We start from the raw sequence: 15,514 nt of genomic DNA, 5'->3' as shown, positions 1-15,514 counted from the left end.
GCTCTCCCCTCCGGCCTGCCTGCTCGCTGCCTGCCCCCCTGCTGTGTTTCGCTGTCGCTGTGCCTGGGGACAGCCGCTCTCGCTGCGAGGAGCTGTGCCGCTGCCACTGAGTCGGGAAAACCCCCCTCGCCACCACTCACCGGAGCCCTTTCTGCCCACCGAGCCGTGCGCGCCGTGCGGGACCAGGACCCCTTACGCCCGAGGAGCCGTTTCCCTGCCTGCTACGCTTTTCGCTGCCGGGTTTGCTTTGCTTCTGCTTCTAATCCTCGATAGACTGGTAACACCGTGCTGGTTTCGGGTCTCCCCACGTGGCGCTGCAGTGCTTTGTCCTTGCCGCGGTTCCGTTTCCCTGCGCCACGTGGCCGTCCCCATCTTTACCCTGCTGCCGCGGTGTTAACCCTCACCTGTCCGTTTCCTAAAACCCTCCCCAATATCTTACTGGTTCGTCTTTGTATCATATATATATCGGTTTGTAGTGTTATTAAAGTTTGTTTCTGTTTTCCAAAAAGCATTTTAGAGGTCTCACTTATTCTTTTCTCCCTTCCTCTATCTCTGGTGGGATAGGGGAAGGTATGATCGTTACCGGACCTTGGCTCACCTCGGCCAAACCGGTGACGTGGTTGCTCTGAACATGACTGTGCAGAGCTATACACGTTCTTTTGTTTTAATACGTGGGAGACAAGGATGAGTCTGACTTCCTCATTTTGTTCTTCAGCCAATACCACCAGTGGTGAATAAATTATGTTGCTAAATTAATAAGTCACAATGTTTTTGGGCTTGGGCCACTAAGCTGTCTCTCTTTGCTCTGCACGCGAGCATGGGAGATATGTTAGCCTGGGGATAGAGTAACAGCTCCAAAACGCTGCGGTGAAATGCAATCTGGTTCTGACACAACGCAGCCAGTCGGGCCATCTGTGGGAGGGAGCACCCAAAAAGGTAACTGGCAAAGACTGATAATCCCCAACTGAGCCTTGAAAACTCAAAGCACCTGATCTAGCTGTGTGCAAGCTTACAATCTGCAAATCTGAGAGTTGTGACTGTGGCACTGAAGTTTTACAGTGATAGCAAGTCATTAGGAATAAGGATATTTAGTTTATATTTCTCAGTTGTGGCTCACTTGCAGTCCTGAGTCTTTGCCTGTTTCACCAAGTTGGTGTGGGCCTGCGAGTTAGCCAGAGCCGTCACAGAGCAGGATGCTCTGGAGCGGTCTGAGCATCCACCTGTGTAGACCTCCACTGCTCAAAGGAAAGGGTGCCCTGGGTGTGCAGTACCAGCCCTTTGCTGCCTGTCCTGGTGGGATTAATTGACCAGAAAACTGACGCTGCGGAAGGGTCTGAGGATACAGCGTCCCACGGGGAAGGCTGGCTGGATGGTGCAAGGTGTGGGTGGGACTTGCAGGGATGGGGATGGGGGAGCTGGTCAGTGATAGCTCCTCCCTGGGGGCAGCAAGCTCTTGGCTTGCCTCAGCTGTTATCCCATACTCACTCGTGCCACTGGCTTCTGCCCAGTCTTCCCCCTGGCTGGGGCTATCTATGCCTCACACCTCGGTTCCCATCGCAATCTCAGAGACAGCAAGGATTGATGCGTGAACCACTGACCAGCTGGGCCTGGTACGTGGGGTCCGGAGCTGGAGAGAGGCTATGTGCTGTGCAGCCACTGAGGGTGTGCAGAGGAGCAGGATGTTTCACTGTGAAAAGCTCCGCACGGTGCAGCACAACAGTCTTGCCTCTAAATGCCTTTGGGATGTGGTTTCTCTGCCTCTATTTGTGTGCCTTATGTTGCACAGGTACCTGTCCCAGAGGGAAGGCTGCACGGTTTCATCATTCCTCCCCCTGGGCCCTTCGCTCCTCTCCTTGGCTAATCTAAATGTGATGTTTTGATCCCCTTCCCTCTGGATGAAGCTATGGCAAAGCAGGTTTCGCCATGAGACTTCTCACCAGCTGACGGACACATCCCAGCCGTGCATGGCTGGGGTGTTCATCGGTCAGGGAGTACTTCCTCTGGAGATCAGCTCACAGGAGTGGTGCAGAGGAATGAGCCTGAAACTAAGAGAAAAAAAATTTGAAAAACTAAATGAGGCTTATGAGGTTGAAAAAAAAAATCCTGTAGATAGGAGTGGGGACTGGCAGAGAACAGAGGGATGGGACTCAGAGCTGGTAGAAGAAGTACTGCATCACCTCAGTGAACTGTAGCTAATGTCACCACCCTCTAGGGATGAGGATCAAAACAGACCTTATTGCTTTGTCTGGTCTGGTACGTAGGTTGTGATAAGGGAAGGCTCGGTAGAATAGCTCATCTTTTAGATATTCAAAATAGCTTTAAAAGAATAATATTTCTCAGAGTTAAATGCTTGGTGCCACCTCCAGAAATAAAGAGAGAACTACTCATGCCCATTTGCTGCCTTTCTGTCAAATACCTTGTTTCCAGATAGAAGTGGGAAAAGCACAAAGCTGTACACTACATTCAGATTTCATCCTGCTTTCACGGGACAGTTTTTCTTAAGAGCCTTTGATGGGGTAGAGCTCTTAAGAAACCATTCACTTGAACACACGGCATGGTTTAACACTAAAAATGAAATAAGGTTCATGCCCGTGTGGAGTGACTAAATGAGGATACAGCACAGAAGGACGCAATGTAGCACCTGACCTGGAATTTGTCTCCATCAAGCTGTGGCAGAACAGAATAAATCAGGAATTATGTACGCTTCATGTGTGGCAGAGGATGCATCAACTGCAGGCTTGCTTAAACCTGGTGGTTCACTTAGTGATGTGCTCTTGGAAACGGAATAGAAAGACCAATTACCACCCTTTCTGCAATGACAGCCAAGGGTTGGTGTTTTGCTTTGCGTTCACAGCCAAAGCGATGGGCTGCAAGTCAAAGCTTGTACTCGCAGAGGTCAAGGCTAGAGGGTTTGAGGCAAGTGTCAGTGAGAAGAGGAGTCATCGACTGGACTCCTGAAATAACAGGAGCACAGACTGTCTTGGGTGTAGGCCAAGACCCTGATTTGGAAATGGTGAATAGGAGAAGCCCTGCTTGGTTTTCTTCTTCTGTGTTCAAGGAAACAAGGCTCAATATTGTAAATATCTGACTTTTGTCCTCAGCCTCTTTTCTCAACGGGAACAATCCAGTGAGGCCCTGGTTACTACCTGCTATAAATCAGCTGAACAGACCCACCTCTGACTCGAGCAGGGTCCTCTCCTCTTCAATTATCACTCTATCCCATGTAAAAACTTTAAAGCAAAAATCAAGTAGAAGTGAGCTGGGAGAGGGTAATTAAAAGCTCGCTCTGGCTCCCAAATGGAACATTCTGAGGGGCTGCAAAGCACATCTCGTCAGCAGAGTTCAGATCGAGGTTTAGATTTATGCACCCCCCGCGGGTTTCAGACACACTTTTGGCCGTGGCTCATTTCTGCCCAGAGCGGTGACGGGCTGACGGGTTGGACCGAGGAGCACCACGGGCTGGCACTCTGCCAGCGCGGATGGTAATGGCAGGAATGACGCTGTGTAGCATGACTTTCCTGGTTTCAGAAAGGACAGTTTACTCGACCTGTAGGGAAGTCTCAGATTTAAGCCTTTTTGTCTATGGTCTGAGCAAGGCCCTTGCCCTGAAGTGGGTCACCTTTTTTTTACAGCAATGCTGCTGGGGCTGGTAAATGCCAAACATCTTCTTTACCTAAAACCAGGGCTAGTATCTTCTGTTCTGAAACCACCTTGTTTGGCACAACACCTCTTGTTCCACTGAGTAGTTACAGGGTTTGGGCTTTCACAGATGGGAATTTTGGTATCTCTTTACAGCAAAAAATTAACCGTGTATTAGGGCAGTTTTAGGTGATAACGTAAACTAGGGTAGAAGAGTGCAGTATATCCTTTAGGCACCTGGTGCAAATGCAACAGCACAAAGCTTTTGTCCCTTAAGTCTGTTTTTCCTGCTCTGGTGAGATTCTTAATGTCGGAAGTATTTCAAAACTTAAATCTGAATTATAAAAGAAGTTTACATGTTCACAAAGATTATATTTTTTAGGACTACTAAAATGCATCCTTTCTCTTGCCACAAGATTTAACAGTAATTATACAACTGAAAACAGAATGATTCTGAGAAAGAGTTTGAGAAGATCTCTGGGGCAGTAGTATTGATTTTACAAATGCGCAGTGCAATCCTGTGCTATTTTTAACAGCCTGCTTCAGCTATGAAAGGAAAAAAATCAGAAGATGTAGAAACTGTAAAGAGGAAGTACTGCAGGGTGAACCCAGAGGATTGCTCAGAGAGGAAATGAGTCAGGCAGTTGCTAAGTAAAGGCAGTTTTCTATTTGCAGAGGAATTAAAAGAGTTAAAGGGGTGTTGTATGAAATTCTCAATCAAAATTTTGTGAGCCGAATGTGGATGGCATGAGGATGCACTTAGAATAAATGCATCTGGATCAAACCACTGAACTGCCTGAGGTTTGCCCTCTGCTTGCGGAGATAAAACAGCTAAAACAGCCACACTCATGGACAGGAGTCAGAAACCACAGGACGAGCCCATTTCTACCCTCGGCAAACACTGGTGATGTGGGCATTGCTGTGACCATGGTCTGGCTGTTATGGGTAGGGAAGGAAGCCCTCTGGCAGCCAGGACATCAGCCCTCCTGCTGACCACCCCCCGGGCTCCTTTTCCCTGCGTGATGGTGAGGATGGGTTGAGATACAGCTGAAGAACAGCCAGCCCCTCTGGCCTTCATCCATCCACCCTACAACAGGATGTTCCTATTCTCCCTTTGAACAGCACTTGCTACCCCAGCCTGGAGGAACTCCTGGTGGGAAAGGATAGGCACGGCTCATTTTTTCAGCTCATGGAATGGGGAGTCACTGGGATCTGCTGGCAGAGTTTGTTTGTGTGGTGCACACTCTCTTCATGAGAGGCGCCCCAGATCACCAGCATCTTCAAGGCAGGCCACAGACAACATTTCATTCTACCAGTCTCCTCCTCTGCATGACTGTTTTTCCTTTCTGACCAGATACATGTGGTTAACTAGCTGGAACACAGAGAAGACAAGAGCTCTTCCTTCCCACTCACATCTAGTCCCCTAATTAATGGGCAAAATACATTTCTGTCTGGTAAGCAAGAGACTAAGTAAAACAACTCCCACCATTGCTTGGTAATAAAGTAAAATCTGGTAATAAATCAGGTCCTATAAGAGGAGAAGGACTGTTGCCTCTAAGCAGCTCAGTCTGTCGTGGGGGAACCAAAGGCTGATGTGACAGTGTGTTCTGTTAGCTGGTGACAGTCCCCGTGGTTTGGGTCCCTGACTGCACAGCCAGGTCTAGTGTAAGCGGAGAAGTGTAAGCACTTACGTGACAGATAAATCTCACCCTGTTATATGTAACTGCAAAGCTTTTACAGGGTTTTGGTTCATGCCTAGTGAAAATGTTATTATCTCTTTAAGAAATTCCCCAGCCACAGGGAATGAGAAAAGCAGCGATGATGTGCCACACTGAATTCAGACTGTGGAAAAAATCTCGGCTATGACACTTATCTATTTGAGTTGCTGTGTCATATGTACTTTCCGAGCAGAATGGTTCACATAGCTCAGGCAGCCCCGACTCTCCAGCTGGATGCAGTGGCCCACAGAGGAAATCCGGCCGCTGCTGAGCTGCTCTTCCACACCTGCAGCTGTGTGGCTCTTATGGAACAAGATTTCTTCCTATTGCTCTGGTCTGCTTTCAGCCTCAGCTGACTGAAATACTGTCTGTTGTCACTGTTGAACTGCCCGATTTTAACGGCTCTTGGCGTAATGGGAGCTTTTGTAGTTTTGACCAGAAGCATCATAACTGTGTAGAAATCCGCGAGTTATGAACAGTGAGTTTCCAGCCTTTAGGTAACTTCTGAATGTAGGTGCCTGTTGATACAGGAAGGAACCTTGTAGGAACCTTGGCATCAGGGGTTTCCTTCATTCACACGCGCTGAGGGAAGCTGCAAATGTGGGAGAATTTAGGAATCCCAGCAGGAACCTTGTTTGGGAACACCACAGATGAGTAATGCCCTTCTGCATGGTTGATGGAGCAGCTTGAACAAAGAGGGCAGGAGGGAAGGTCCTGTTGCACGTGCGGAGGAACAGTCAGAGAGTGGGTCCAGGGCATGTTTCCAAAGCAAATAGTCCTGTGCAAAATTCAGAGCAGGGGATCGTTTTTCCTGAAACCACAACCACCAGGCAATGAAAGTCACAGAGAAGAATTTGACCTCAGTAACTTGAAGGAAGCTTCTTCTACAGATTGTCATGGAGCTCCTTGTCTTTCTGGACTCCTGCCTGGACAGCAGTGTTCGGTTCAGATGAAGACCATTACTGCCTCACATCTACGTGAATATCACTAAGATTTTGCCAAAGAAGGGGGGATTTAAAGTGTAACCTGGCACAGTTTAAAGGCACTGGGCCAAATCTCTGGTTTGTACTTGCGGTGGTCTTGTGCAAAAAGGACTCTGTCTCACTGGCATGAAACATTTAAAGGCAACTTCTAAGAAATTTCTGAGCCTGTCTTATGGTTCTTACTTTTCTTCCAGAACATGTTTCTGGCTTATGGAAGAATGTCTGTGGAAATTATCAACCCCTGGACAGTGTTTTTGTTATGTTTGTCTTTCTGTTTTGTTCCTGCACTGTACCTGTGCCCGGGATCTGGACAGGAGGGTATTTAAAAGGGAGCTGAAGGAGAGGCGGAGGACTATCTGATGCTGCAGACCGGCTCTCCTCCCTGCAGATGGATTACAGAGCACCACGAGCTGTGCCTAACAGCCTCTCCAGCCCCTCGGGCTCCTACGTTAAGCAGTAACACATGGCTGACAGGGGCGCAATCCCTGTCCTGTCCCAGCATGTGTCAGCCTGGCACATGTCACCTTCTGCAGGGCTGTGTGTGAGTGTCCGGCTGGGGTCAGAGCTCACGCTGCTGCAGTCCTCCAGGAGATGAGCTTGTGTCACCCTCGGAGCACAGCAACTCCGAGCAAAATTCCATCCCTGTTTCATGCAATTCTACTCTTTCTTTTTCATGCTGCTTTTGAAAAACTAAGCAGCTTTCTTCTTTTCATGCTGCTTTGACTCTCAGTCAATGCCAGCATGTCCACGGCCAGAGCCACCTGCCGTGTGCCCAGAAGACCGTCAGCAGAACTTGCGTGGGGCAACAGTGACATCCAGTGGTCCCAGCTGGGCCCGTGACTCGCAAACAGCCGCATTCATCGGTCTGCAGGGTTCAGCTCTGCGTGGTGAATAAACGGGGTCTGGGTCTCCACTGAAGTCAGCGGCTGTTTGGCCCTTCTTTACCGGAGTCATTGAATAAAGTTCTTTCAATACCACCCCGTGTAATGAAGACTTTGCGTGCCTTGTCCTGGCTGAAACGTGATTACACCTTTGACAAAGGAAGGACAAGGACTCGCTCAGAATAAGATACAAATGAAATTCCGTAAGGAATATCTCCTCCCGTGTGTCATGGGCACCTTAACAAAGACGAGCTGTGCTGGTGGCTCATCTCCAGAACCATTACGGTGTGTGACTGTAGGTCCTTCTGCTATCTGTTGAACATTTTTGCTGAGCTCACCTAGCAGGAGGTCTGGTTAGGCTGCACCCTTACTCTAGTGACCCACTTTTCATGCTTCTCAAGCCAAAGTTTAAAGTCACAGAGTTCTGCAGGTAAAAAGTGCCTTGGGATGTATCTAAGTTGAGTTTCTTTCGCAGTAGAAAGAACCACTGCTGCTTCTTATCAACTATTAGGCAGATGTCTGGGATTGAGATTCCAGTAGGGGAAATCGAAGGAGTCAGGGAAAGTGGGGAATATTTCCTCCATCTCTCCTAGTCCGCAGTCCTGTAGTCCATCAGTCTGCTCCCCGGGCCAGCCTGTGTGTGTGTGTGTGTGTGTCTATGAGCATCCCTTTTTCTGGGGGAGGTGGGGGAAGCACCTAGGGCAAAGATGGCTTCATCAAGGGCAGCTAAATGCAACCCAGCGCTTCACAGTGGCAAACACTGCTGTGACAGAGGTGGGGGGTTTGATCAGAGTCCCTATTAGAAACCCACGTGAGTCTTTTGGATATGCTTGGGACTTCTGATCTATGCCGTGCTCCAGGCAGAAGTGTGGTAAATCAGCAGTGCATCTGAGCTGGCTCTTTCAGAGCAGACGGAATGTCTTTAATCATATGACACTGCGGAGACAAGCCAGGCTTACACAGGTCATTTTACAATCTGTCTTGTCACTCAAGTTTTGCTGCAAATCTATCTCTCAGTTTTTTAAACAGCCACCGCAGCCACTCCTATCAACCTCAGCTTTCCTTCTCTTTCCTCTTTCATTACTTACATGTCCCACAATGTCAGCCTAACACGATAGGAACCACTCAAGCCATAAAAGTCCTGTTCCAAAGTCTCCTAACAACTAGTTATTTTCATAATCCATAATTCCAGAGGATTAGGGGGCAACACTACTAACAAAGTCAGTTATGAAATTGATGTGGCAATTTGTGTTGCTGCAGTCCCTCTGGGACCATTAAGCCAGGTAACGAAGCGTAGGTGTGTTATGTGGAAGCAGCACTTTCTGTCCCAGCCGTTACAGGTTGTGGTTGTCCCAGCAGTAGCAGACTGGATCGATGAACCACCCGCTTGGTGCTGCAGAGAGATTCATGGGTCATGCAGGTTCTCCACTTAATTTGCTGTGAGGCTTGATCCTTGGGGTAGTGCAGTACTTTTGACAGGTGAAAGGCCGGGGCTGAGCCACTCTAGCTGGCAGGGAGCCGTCAGGAACCTCATGTGAGGTGCAGCGTGCTGTGGCCATGCCCCTGGCATGAATGTCCGGAAAGGTGCCTGGCTGCCGGGACAGGAATAGCCCTGAGCTGAGTGCCTGGACACCAGCGGGAGGTCCCCTGCGCTGGGGGACCTGGGAAGATTTCAGAGGTGGAGCAAGACCAAGGATAGCTCCAAGAGATGTCCAGATGCAGTTTTTAGCAGCTTTGTCTTCTGCTAAGCGCAGCCTCAGTGCTGCCTGGAGTGACCAGCCGGTGCTCCTGTGTGGTGACATGAGACGGTCCGTGCAGGCAGCCGCACGCTGTGCCCAGTGCTCCAGCTGTAGCACCTGGTGAGCAAAGCGGTACTAGCACCTCAGCAATTGCGTGGCAATGAGCTGGGTGCAAGCAGATGAACAACTGGGGCGTATTTTCCCCAGCGAGGGCTGAGGCAGACGTTGGAAAGCCAGTCCCCAGGGAACTCTGCCGAAGCGGCGGAGCTGCACCACAGCAGGAAGTGAGAGACGGTGGCCTTGATCCTGTCGAACACCATGTCCTGGAAGTTCAGACAGCCTTCCTGCCGTGTAGAAAGGCTGCGTGAGGTGATGGCACAGCAGACTGCCATAAACAAAGGGCAAAATGTTTGCTGACGCTGCGTTTCTTTCAGGAACCACTGATAACTACTCGGGGGGAGAACAGGATTTTGATTTCATTAAAATTTCTACAACTTTTTGTGTTGAAACACAGCAAAGAAATAAAAGGAAAATGTGTTTCAGAACATGTTGTTCTGGGTCACTCGGAATCCTTGTTCCAATTTGAATTTTAAAGGTATAAATGTTTTAAAATAAAAAAATGAATGTACAGAATCTCATTATTTTCTTTCCAGAGATACCTGCGTGGGCTGTTTCGACAGGATGAAATGTACGTCATTCTAGAATCAGCCTGTAGCGAAGGACCTGAGTAAATCTGAAGGTGTGGCTGTATTCTTTGTATTTCTGGAACACCTACAACTTCAGAAGGATTTTACCCGGGTTTTTAAAACACCTACTGTGGCAGTCAATAAGCCATAGTCAAAAAGATTTTCTCCTAGTTTTGAAATGAAGAAAGGAATGAAAAAAGTCCATTTTGTATTAAAACCAATTTGTTTTTGTCCAAGTTTGTACGGGCTAGCTGTCCGCTGCCTCAGGAAATACTCAGTAATATGTACATCTGTCAAGGTTTCTGAAGAGAAGATTAACACCCTGCTGATCCTTTCCTGCCCTTATTTGGTGAATTAATCTAATACCTTACAATAAAATTTGCAGGATTATAGTTCCTGATCTGGTGTGTTATTTCCAGCGCAGTGTCCAGAGGGCAGTTCCAGCCCTGCCACTGCTCAGCCAGCTGCCCCACGCAGCCTGGTCTCTGGAGCCCTTTGCTTTTAAATATTTCATAGTGTTTATTTTGATTAGCGGTAGTCTGGATGGTTCTGATTCAAAGGATTTGTGTATTGGGTTTTAACTCTTTTTAACTCTGTGTTATCTCGGGGAGGCTGTGCAGAACTGGGTAAATCCGTAGACTGGGAAACACGGAGGATATTAGCACAGCCTCTGTGCTTTCAGTGCTCAGTCAGTGACATCTGAAGTAAATAACAAAAGCTGAGGAAATGCAAAACCAGTCCTGTCGTTAGGCACATTTTAGTTTAGGGACCAGATTTAAATTTCCAGTCATATAAAGACAGTTCAGTCCAACCCGGAGCTAAACATCCTCTCAATAACCTTCACTGATGCATAATGCAGGGCTGAGGCGTTCTGAAAAGGGAGCCTTTCAGTTAAAAATTATTCAAGAGGGTCTTGGGAGGATGGCAGCCTGCGAGGCCAGAAGGTTTCATAGAAACTGTAAGCAGCTGTCAAAGGCACAAGGATATGAATCTTTTTGTTTTGTTTTCGAATAAAAATGGCTGGTTGAAAAACATCCTTAAGAGTCAGCCACCCACATTCTTCCTCCAAAGAATCAAAGATTCCCAGCTTTGAGATGTAATTACAGTATGAGGAGGTTTGGGAGAGCTGAAAAGTCACCATAGCAACCTCCTGGCACAGATCTTCATACATCCAAAGTAAAGCAAAATTCCTTTTTATCTGAACAGCCCCAGTGAATCCGAATGTGTTCTGTCTTCGTTTTCTGCTTCTCTTCATCTCATTGTACTTCTTAATCACAGAGGTTTTCCCTGCTCTGAGTGCTCTTCTAAAATGTCCCAGGAAAGTTTTGACCAGAAATGGATGCAGGATGCGGGTTATTAGATCTGGCTCTGCTGTGACTTAGTGTTAAAGAGAAGAGGCCTCGCGTGGAGGGCAATTGCAATAATTTCTGCTGAAGCTGGTAACTTGCGTTGAATAGTTAAAACTACCGAGCTAAACTGAAAACCATGGAAACAGAGAGAAGAAGATGTAGGAGGTGGTGAAGGGGGACAACTAGACTTTCTCAGTAGTTGCTCTGGGGTTGCAGTAAAAACTCTTTCTGTACCATGGTGCTCCAATACCGACCTAATGGTTACAAAAGGTTGACAGGTACAAAAAGGTGACTTCTGAAGCACCCTCCCTTGGAAAGTCCCGTTCAGTCCTATGCTTAAAGAAAGGCTTTCCATGCAAGAATTTATGGGAATACTAGGAACTCTGCAGCATGGATTTGATGAGACAAACAGCGCACACCTAGCAATTACCATGAATATGATCTGCCCGTAAGAGAAACAAAACCAAACCTGCCAGCTGAGGCGGGTGGGTGGGAGGAGGCTGCGTGGCTGCAGCTACTTAGCTGTGAGAGGGTCTGTGCTGGTGCCCACTGAGAAGACAAGGCAGCAGAGGGGTTCCCGGGTATGGGGCAGTTTGGCTAAGGAGACCTGTCTTTAGGGGAGAAACCTGAAATCTAGAGTCTTTATACAGGGGTAACTGAGAGGGGGAGACAGGTTTGTCAGGAGGGAGGTGAAGATGGGTGACTGGATCATTTAGGAGAGTGGAAGAGACGGACATGTCCATCCTGTTTGAAGACTAGAGTGTCTGGAGAAGCAGGGTGAGCTGCAGTGTTAAGCAGCTTTGGGAGGTTCAGCATCTCTCCAGTTCCTCTTATGCCCCTAACCAGATCCAGTGAGGAAGCTGAACTGCTGGGAGCCACTGCCAAAACATTTAAGATCTCACTCCTGCAGAAGACAGGAGCAAGCCCTCCAGGGCCCCATGAAAACCATTTTGTTCCTCCAGAGCTACCTCTCAATATAGCCAGGATGATCCTTCCCTGATGCCACTCAACACATGAAGTCTTTCTCAGTAGCAAGCAATGTTTAATATTTTTTAACTTGGCAAAGACTGATTAATATCTTGCAGGAGGGAAGAAAGACACTGGTTGATCTCTACAGTATAGTGCTATATACTACAAATAAAGGCTGGACAGCTGTTGTGGGGAAATGACAATTCATGTTCTTTAGCGTCGTCACTTTTGAATTAGAAACAAGGGGAACTCTTTAGTTGTGTCTTTCTAATCTGTGTTTGATAATGCTCCGTGTTCTGGACTTTGCTCTGGACAAAACTTAATACAACCCTGTGACGTACCCCAGGCTGGGAGCATAATGATTTGTTTCTTAAATGTTATTGCAAAAGTCAACAAATCATTACTGGAGTAATAAAGGAGAAGGTTGGGAGCTGAGATCTGTTGTCACAGCAGGTTTTCCAGGACCTAAGAAATGTGGTTTCAGAACAGAAATCACTTGCTCGCCATTGCCTGACCCACTGAAATCATCACAACATCCCACCTGATTTTCTGTTCACATTTCTCTTCACCGGTCTTGTGGCATCTGACAGAAGAAACAGTGTGGAGCACTTGGCAAAAGTGCTCGAATCTACCTCGATTCCTGCGCTGCACAAGGAGGTGAGTTTTTGAGCAGCACCTTTTAATGACTATGGTGTTTTTAGGAGAAAGTATGAATCACCTGAAATATGAAAGAAGTCCTGTTTAGGTACAGGCTGGGAGCATAAGGATTTGTTCCTTAAATGTTACAGCAAAACTTAGCAAATCATTGCTGGAGTAATAAAGGAGAAGGCTGGGGAAGAGATTTCTGTCACAGCAGTAAATGGAAAACTGGATGACAGTTCCTAACTATTTACATTTTGTAAAGTGCAGCTAAAAGGAAATTGAGAGTTGTCGCTGACTCAGGGCATTTTTTTAGCATTTTCTAATGTTTATTTTATGTGTCTAAAGGGACAATTTCCATTTTGCCAGTGGTCAGTGTAATAACCCTTAGTGGAGAGCTCCAGGTGAGGGCTATGTTCAATGTGAAGCCTGGCACTCCACCGAACAGAGCTCGGCCCCCTTAGCCAGCCTGAGGATCCAGCCCATCCCTTCCAGCCCTTTATACCCCTCACGAGTAGCCGAAGATTTAATCCAGTGTGGTCCTAAAACAAGAATAAGCCCTTGCCTTTGATGCCTGGTGAAGTGAGTAGAGAAAGCAGGGAGAGGGGAGGGAGTGTGTGGGGCACCAGGCGTGAGTCCGGGGCTCTTGGCCGTCAGGGCTGTCTGTCTGCTCTGTCGCTGGTTTAACTACAGCCATCTCTGAAGCAACTTTAATCAAACTGAAGCAGAAACTGAAGGTCAAACTCCTTCCAGTTTAGAGTGGTGTATCTGGATTTTGCCTGAAGTGTTTAGTGTACACTATACCCTGGATCTTTCCCAATTACAAGTATGTTCCCAGGACTTAAACTGACGGAAACTTGTTTGTAGACAAAGCCCAGCAGTGAGAACAAATACCTTTGTTGTCTGTGCCATCCCTGAGCAGCCTTGCGTTCTCCTTCTCCGTGTGCCTCTTGCTCGGTCTGCTGCCTGGTCTCCCAACCCACTAGAGTCTGTGGGGTGTAATGTGGGTCCAGCTTAACCTCACCGGTAGGGCTTCCTCTTCTTGCTTTCCCCATATTTGCAGGCTCTTCGCCACTTCAGACACGGACTTCTTTTGTCGAAGCAGGTTGGAAGTTGCTAACAGGTTTGCAGAGCGGTGACAGATGGACAAAACACGCGGAGTGTAGTTGCATTAACCTCATCTCTTTAGAAAGCAGCCGAAACCAGAGGGTTTGTATAGCTCTGACCTTTACAGAGACGGCCGATCCAGTGACTCAGCTGGGTCACGGGGAGGGAGGGCTTCTGGCCGCCTGTGCTGCAAGTGCCGTTTCAGCAAATTGTGGGAGCAGTTTGAATTTCTCAGCCACGTGTGTGGTAAGGATGATGCTCATCAACACCTTCGTTTCAGAACATGCCTAAAGAATGACGTTCATCGGTGGCCCCGGACAGCACTCCTCTGACAAGGCTCTTTGCGTCTTGATGGTTGCTGCTTGTCTTTTCCTCCTGACAGGTACAGTAATTCCCCGCAGCATTAACCATAGGGACGGTGCCACCAGTGGGCTCTGGGCATACCCTGGCCCAGGGGCTGTCTGCAGGTGTCCTGGTTTGTGCACACACAGTGTCTCTATACAGGAGCCCACTTGCCTCTCATTCTGCCCCAGTGCAGCAGTTGTTCTTGCTCTGGACTTCTCCCTTGTCACTGCAACTAGTACTCGCTTCCTTGTCTGACCCTGAGCCTGCAGACCTACGGGTCTGGGCATGGTGCACACCCTCTGGGAGGATGCGGGTTCAGCCTGGGCCGCAGATGAGTCAGTACAAATGAGAAAATACGACGAGGAGTGAAGTGTCAGGTTTTGGTTGCATCACAGCTGTTGTCCATGTTTGGAGGTGAAAAGATTCCAAAAAAGTTTTGTTATTATTCAGTTTGTTTCTTTCCTGGGAGTCTTCCTGCATTTCTGTATGTTTTTTTTCTAGGTTTACTTTGGTCACGGTAAAATAAGAGCCGTGCATTTACTCACTTCATGGTGTTCTAGGAAAAGCATAAAGCTACTGGCAGAACCAAATTCCGCAGCAATAAGTCAGGCACTGAGTCAAACGCAGTAAGCTCTGCTTCGTGAACACACTCAGTGTCCTGTCACCCCACCGTAAACCCCAGCAAAACAGTAATTAGTTCGATGCTGGGGTTTGTATTTCTTTCTTTGACTTTTGCTCAAGAACAATGCAGGGCTCAGAGATAATTCGTGCTTCTAAAATGCACCCTGTAGCACCGGGGTCGCTTCCGGTACACAGTGCAGTCGAGACAAAAATAAGGTCTTTCCATAATAAAAAGACGGAATTAATGTCTAGGTCTTGCCAAATGTACCCGCTTTCTCTCAGCTGTGGCCAGAGGCTCCTCATCTGTCTGCTGTGAGATGCTGGAGGGCCTGACCCCTGAAAGGGTGATTTCTCGGCATCCTCTGCATGTTTTGCTGGGGTGCAATGGTTCTCTGCTCACTCGTGGAATGGGTGCCAGTTCTGCCACTCGGAATCCCACAGGGATTCCCATCTCTGGGAGAAACCGATGGGAACTGGCTTCTTACCCTTCTTACCCTGAAGCTGCTGGAGAGTACAGCTGCAGATGGCTGTTGTTTCTTGCGCTATAATTAATTGCTCTCTGCTTGAGTTGTAACTGAGTAGCTGCACCCACCCCTCTGCAACCCCCAGAGCCTCCCCACGGACCTTCTCCTGCAGTCCCAGCACTCGCCGTGTGATTTCACACACAAGGGCTTGTTCCTGCTAAGGCAGAGGCTGGCGTGTTTGGTCGAGGGGTGCTAGACTCCCATCCCTCCCAGGGGCCTCCACCAAACGATGTTAATACGCTGCTGGTCTGAATCCTACGTACATACTCCCACTCAAGGGGAAAATAATTATCTTGGGTGCAAACCACCGTCTC

This window comes from Buceros rhinoceros, unplaced genomic scaffold (genome assembly GCF_000710305.1).
Source record: "Buceros rhinoceros silvestris isolate BGI_N320 unplaced genomic scaffold, ASM71030v1 scaffold42247, whole genome shotgun sequence".
Taxonomy (NCBI): Eukaryota; Metazoa; Chordata; class Aves; order Bucerotiformes; family Bucerotidae; genus Buceros; species Buceros rhinoceros.
The sequence above is the reverse complement of the archived record's forward strand: the minus strand, read 5'-3'. Positions refer to the sequence as shown.